The 6,111-nt window shown below is 34.7% G+C and overlaps 1 long non-coding RNA gene across 1 annotated transcript; it reads left to right on the top strand.

Annotated features, from left to right (window-relative positions):
* The first annotated feature begins 1,873 nt into the window (after positions 1–1,873).
* LOC147516297 (uncharacterized) lies at positions 1,874–5,849 on the top strand. The gene is made up of 3 exons (XR_015211004.1): positions 1,874–2,014; positions 4,195–4,603; positions 5,271–5,849. It is a non-coding gene; the product is annotated as an uncharacterized LOC147516297 (long non-coding RNA).
* Positions 5,850–6,111: the final 262 nt, after the last annotated feature.

Raw genomic sequence — 6,111 nt, 5'->3', positions numbered from 1 at the left:
TTCTAAATCTTCTCAGTAAAGAGACTTTGCCCAATATACAAACACAAGAGTCCATCATTTCAGTAGTTGAGAAACCTAGTATTTTCTATTCTACATCAATTGAGCCTCATGAATGACCTCTACCACCAACCTCTCACTCTTTTAGACAATTCAACTATGACGGGTTATTGCATAAGTTTCATGATGAGTTACACAAACATCATCTTATCATTCTGCATATTACACTCCAAATGCATTATTTCATTCTATTTGGGGGTGTATGCTTTCATATGTTTTTCTATAAAGATCCAAAATTGTTTAGATTATTAGTATATAGTTAACGACATATCATCCATCTCATACGCATAATCTTGGGGAATCTGACTTAAAACGACCCCACATATAGTCTTGACTATAAAAGACACATTATGTTTTCTCGATGCATTCCATGGGAGTGCATCATTAAGATAACTGGACCACTCCACTGGACCACTCCAGTTGGTGTGTGTGGTTGTAAGTGTCGGAACCTTAGTCCACGTATATCTCACATTTTCTTTGTAAAACATTTTTTACTCGTCATTTGAGTAAGCGTGATCCTATGGAGCGAGTATACAATTTTTTTTTCTTTATTTTGCATTTCTTTGTCAAAATAGTTGTTTTTCTCTGTTCTCATTATGAAAGGTTCTCGATACATTAATAGTTAAGTGATTTTTCAAAATGGGCAATGGATTCCACATAAACCAACCTTTAGAAGTACTAAATCTCAATTCTTCTAAGGGCGGTTTGAGGATCAGTTATGTGTTACTAAGGGTTGCCCATATCACCGTGCACTTTCTTTTTCAGCTTAAACCACATAGATACCAATTGTCCTTTCCTCACCATCATACTGTCACTTCCACCAGAAGAAGTATGTGCTTTCAATGTACCAAATGCACCATGAAGGCAGCACCCAAATCCACAAACCCACAGCGTTCGTCAAACCACAAAATATATTCAGACAAGGACAAGGTACCTACAATAATCAGAACAGAGCATTGGTTTCATCCCATTTTAACCAGAACTACCAAAATCCACCAAAGAGACCTAGTTCCACTATCCACTAGTGTCCAATTAGATAAACCTTCCCATTATACTTTGCACATTAAACCCCTCAACATACATAACTGAAGCCATAGTCTAACTGGATTGGGTCCAATAAAGAGCCAACATGAAAGTTGCTTGAGATCACCAGTTATGGTTTGTTTTAAAAAATTAGTGTTTAGAATCACGGCTTTTGAGTACGAGTATCTTTATAACATCTCTACACTACAAGAAACAGGGTTTTTTGCGACGAAATATTTAACAACGCTATCAAAACGTCAGTAATTATCAACTTTGGCGATGTTTATCAACGTCGTTGAACACATTTTGGTTTACTTTTACAATAGAGATTTGGTGACGATTTTTTACGTTGCCAAATGGCTTAATAAAATATTTATTTATTAGATGATCTTTTTCCCTACGAAAGAAACGTCAGCAAAAACTGTTGAGCTACAACGACAATTTTAGCGTCGTTGATAATGATTTATCTCCGACGTTATTAGTAATCATCACTAGAAATTATTTTTGCCAACATTTTTGTTTGGGTCGGTAATATTTTTGGCTAAAATGGCAAAACAAAAAGATAATTGGGAATGTTAACATCGTCGCCAATAATTACTAAAAAAAATTAGCTTCTAGAATATTTTGCATCCCGCCCAAAAATCCTAGATCTTGCCCCTTTTTAGTAACTAGCGCCCACATTTTGGCCAAATTTAGAAACAAAAACGCAAAACATGAGAGAACAAAAAAAAAAGAAAAACCTAGTTATTAGTTATTACTTTATTAGAGCCGTCTCTCACATCTCCTTTTTAACCCCTGATAAACCTCTCACCTCTTTGACCTTTATTAGAATGAAGTAGTGCCGGACTCAATTTGGAAATAGAAAAAGAATACGCTGTTATTAGCTCGAAAGAATTAAGCTGTCAGTCCCCTCTCACGAAATCAAATTGACAAGGTACGTCCTTTCTATCTCCCTTCTCTATACAATTCTATATCTCTTATTCTCTTTCTTCCATTAATGAAGATAAGATTTATTAGATGTAAATCTTGTGGGGGGCGAGAAAAGTTATTTGTTCTAACTTTATCATGAAATTCGTTCCGTTTCTTTATAACAAAAGAAAAAAACAATTTCAGAAAAAAAGATAAGAATGAACCTTTAGCTAGCTATTTCTTAATTACAGATTTACGGTACAGTGAATAAAATTGTCTGATTTCGAGTTATTGTAGATAATGGGATTAGAAGTTACTAATAATTTGAAATTAGATGTTACCAATAATTTTGCAGAAAACTCTTTTATTCTTAGTTCGAATTCTACATGGTTTCCTATTTGTGCGACTGTGAAGACGAAACTTACAAGGTTTAGGACTGATAAAACTTATTATATATATGGGTCTAAAATTCATAGCTACATAGATTCATAGCGATGTTAATTACTTATTATTTTGGTAATTGTGATGCTAACTACTTAATATATATCCTGATACTGAAAAGATAACATACTGAAAGTCAGTTTAGGAGTTGCATACATGTGCAAACAGAAGGCTAATAATGTTGAAGAATAGTTCTTGATATCTTATGATGGCTCAGTCAATAACGTACGTGTCTGTGACCTATCGTGGAGTGTAAGCTTTTAAGCAACATATCTCCAATGCTCTACGTCTATTTATAGTGATAAATTAACCTAAAATTTGTCACGCGCCATCCACTTTTTCTCTTGTATGGACATGTCTTTGTTTGACTTAGAAACTGTTAAAGGTTGTTGCAATTATTGTTTGGACTGTGACTTGGGTCCTTTGTTTCGGCATTAGTGAATTACATTAATTGGTAGTAGTAAGGTGTGCATTTGGAGCTAGAAGCACCTCATTCATAATAACACATAAGACGGATGGTTGGAGAGCCTCTCAAACTTGCAATTAGAGCAGCTCGTACTCTCTCTAAGGGAGGGGGCGAAAAATGCAGTTAGAATCATAAAATGTACCTATTGCCAACTGGGATGTACTGTTAAAATGTACCTCGTGAAGTGTAAAAGTTGCCTTCGGAGGCAGCCTGTAACTGGGATGTACTGTTAACTTAACACTGGTTCAGCAAATTGAAATTCAGGGGATTGCAGGTCCTACTGCTCTTTTTAGGGGATTACTATAATTAACAATTCGGTGAGTTCTCGACTTTAATGATTGGTTATGAAGTAGCTTCTAATAATAGTTGGTTTCATTTGTGCTGGACTATAATTAACAAGCAGCTCCATTTGCCTTTACTGATGGGAAATAATCCTTGCAGTCTCCAATTAGCAGTGGAAGGCTGATAGACAACTCTATATTTCCCCGCCTTTAAGTTTTGTCAAGAAACATTTAAAAGATGACTCGAGGAGATTAACACTTGAGATTTCAGATGGGCGTAGATGGCTTGTTAGATGCCGTGTTTATAAGGTTTATTCTGCTCAACTTGCTGAACGTTGGAAGCAAAAGATGATAGTCTTAGAGAAGGGGCTGCTTGTGTATTTAAATTGATTAAGAGGGATCTCTTGCTCATATGTTCCCAAAAGGAAGAACTTTGTCGCTAATGATGGGCATGCTTCATCAGGAAAATATGAAAAGAGTGTTCTGTCTATTGATGAAAAGACATTCAAGTTAATAGGAAAGTACTCGAAGAATCAAAATATGCATCATCAGGAAAACAAGAAGAGAGTGTTCTGCCTATTGATGAAAGACATTCATGTTGCAAGGCTTATGTGACACCCAATGTTAATAAAAAAGCACTCGAAGCATCAACGAGACGACGATATTGAAACTTGAACTTCCTTCTTCTCGTTTGTTTTGAGATCATTGTAATGTGAGAAGTGGTTATTCTGTGAGCCTGCTCTTATCGCAAAGAATATTCTAGTATAGTATATTTATTATATTAAGTTTGAATTTCGGATTGCTCAACACTGTTTTCCAGCTTGTGTTCTTCATTTGGTTTTTGGGATGGAAAGCGGTCCTAACGCTTAAGAATGTTTGTTGGAGAAAACTGCAGTTATCACTCAAATAGAACTACATTTCTGACATGCTAAACTCAAACAATTTGATAAAGGCCTTAAATTCCTTTTGTTCTTTCTGAACAACCGATAAATTGCATGTGGGCTTCTGTTTTTGTAGATACCAATGGGCTTCATAAACACATCTGCGAAGAGAATTCAATAGTATCAGACTTAAAGTTTCAGAGGATCGGACATGGACTTGGGTGGCTTGACTACCGATATTGTGCTCACTTCGCTAGTGGTTGGAGACAATTCTGAGAGAAAATAATGTAAAAGGAGATGTTTATGTATTTGAGATGATCGACAAGACAAATGTTACGTTTCAAGTCTACATATTTAATGTGGGAAGTGGTAGTGCTAAAGGGTTGGTTGTTGTACTTATACACATTATAATAGTTCTTTTTATGATGCATTGTTTATTTGTTTTGACCTAGGATGTTAGTACGCATAACCAATACAGCCGCTCATGCCTCGTCATCAACCATTGTGCTGGTTCAAAATCTTTTGTGCGGATCCGTGCTGACATGGTACACTTAATTGATTAATTTTAGATATTATAAATAGTTTTTTTTAGTACTAACTTTAGTACTAACTTTGGTAACTTGAGGATATAAAATGAAAATTATACTTCCTGGAGTAACCAAAATAATACCGGATCAACGTATAATTTTATCTTCTTGTCAAAATCTCTATATGGTTAGAGATACCATTAGAAAAACAACCTCTAAAAAATAAATAAAAAATAAATGGCACACATACACATTTCATGTGTCTGTATAGATAGTTGTTTACATACTTTACATTTCTAACTTTTTAGTATAATAATAATCATGCATGCATATTAGATTTTCTGCATTTCATATATGTTTCAAAAATACAAAAACCCAAAAATATTTTATAATAGAATAAATATTTCTAGTATAATAAAACATGTATTTCTCGTTCTATATCAAACAATCCACACCCCAAACTTATGAATAACAGAATACAGGTGTATCGTTGTTTTTGCTCATGTTTCTATGGTAACCTCTTTCCTTATCTCTGCATACTTTGAGAACAAAGTATAGTTCTATTTGGGGGTGGTGATAAGCACCCAAAAGTGTAGTTTAAACCCCTTAATAATACTTTATCTATGCCAATTATGTTTATAATAAATGAGAGTTAGTAATGTTTATATATTTTTGTGTATTTCAGGACTTGAAGTTGATTAGGTGACTAAAAGCACCACTTTTGCATGGAAAATGAGTCAAGATGATTACCGAGGAAGTTCTATGATTAAAGCCCAAGAATCATGGAAAAAGCCTTTTTCAAGCAAAATCAAAGTTAAGCTGGGAAGCCAAAGTCAATTAGGATAGAAAAAGGATAGAAAAGTCAATAGAACTTCAATAGGTCGTGTCTTTGGATTCGGGCATCAGAATTGGGCCTACTTTATGTCAAAACGACCGTTTTGGAATCAGCTTTAAAATGGACCTAGACTTGCCATAATTAGAGCTGTAAACGTGGGCGAAAATGGCACAGAAGTAATTTTTAACGGCTGTGGCCTCTTTAGATTTAACCTAATGGACTTTGGGCTCACATTAGAGGCCCAAAGTCCCCATTTTTGGCCCATGCACGAAAAGAGGGTTAAGGCCAAACCCTAAAATCTCTCTTCTAGCTTCTCTTCTTTAGTTAATTTTAGTTTAGTTTAGTTTTAATTAGTTTTTACTTTCATTAGGGTTAGCAATTGTAGCCACCATTAATTCCCATAAATAAAATCTTTAGTTCTCCATTTAATTTGTCTTTTCAATTATGTCTTTAGTATATTTAGTTAATATGATTCCAATGAAACAAGGCTAAACCTCCATTAGAGGAGCTTTATGAAACCATGTGAGGATGATTAATCATTAATATTTATTGTTTTGCAAATAAGAATTTCAAGTTCTTCGTTATGAGTAACTAGAGATAGAGCCCATAACGGAGAACTAGAGTATATAGCCACCACCAAAGATATTTGTGGTGGAGCTACACTCTCATGCTAGTGAAACCTCGATCCGAG

The sequence above is a fragment of the Coptis chinensis genome, chromosome 2, assembly GCF_015680905.1.
Source record: "Coptis chinensis isolate HL-2020 chromosome 2, ASM1568090v1, whole genome shotgun sequence".
In the NCBI taxonomy this organism is placed as follows: domain Eukaryota; kingdom Viridiplantae; phylum Streptophyta; class Magnoliopsida; order Ranunculales; family Ranunculaceae; genus Coptis; species Coptis chinensis.
The sequence above is the reverse complement of the archived record's forward strand: the minus strand, read 5'-3'. Positions and strand labels throughout refer to the sequence as shown.